Source organism: Photinus pyralis, unplaced genomic scaffold, assembly GCF_008802855.1.
Source record: "Photinus pyralis isolate 1611_PpyrPB1 unplaced genomic scaffold, Ppyr1.3 Ppyr1.4_LG7, whole genome shotgun sequence".
Taxonomy (NCBI): Eukaryota; Metazoa; Arthropoda; class Insecta; order Coleoptera; family Lampyridae; genus Photinus; species Photinus pyralis.
The window spans coordinates 19346992-19347705 of NW_022170738.1; positions in this window are offsets into that span (position 1 = coordinate 19346992).

The following is a 714-nucleotide window of genomic DNA, read 5'->3' on the forward strand; positions in this document are numbered from 1 at the left end:
TTGTGTAAGAAAATGTCGCATTGTGTACATTTTATGACACACCCCGTACCTATCTGAAAAAGTTGTATAATAGGGCGTTCACACCGATGGAAAGCCGTGAATAAGCGGCGCGCGGCGATCGAAATTTAAAGAGACGAAGGTTGCGACTTGCGAACGATCATTCGTAAGTAAGATTTCAACGAAGTTCCTTCATTTCTTTAAGTGTTTATGGAGGTAGAGAAAGATTGAAAATTTTTTTTTTGTCAAGATTCTATTCATCCGTTCGACGTATGTATCTTTTCGTCTTTTTTATTTTCATGATTCTTGACATCATACCACTGAAGTGCACAGGCAAACAGGCACATGATGGAAAGTCGAGAACATAGCGGGCTATCAAAAAAGGATTGACGTCGAGTCGCCTTTGGAAGTTAACAATGATTTCTCATGTAAACAAAAATTCCAAAGGCGACTGGACAGCAACTCGTTTTTGGACGCATAGTACAAGTGGGTTGCACTGCAGAGATAATAAATTGAGTTGATAAAACTACCACATTTGATCGTCTCTCTATCCCGCTAATTCCAAGAACTAAAAAAAAAACCATTGAAAAACTGTAGCGCCCTTATACTATGCTATCAAAAATGAGTTTCCATCGAGTCACCTTTGGAATTTTTGTTTACATGGGACTTGACTTGAATTTCCAAAGGCGACTTGACCGCCACTCATTTTTGATCCCC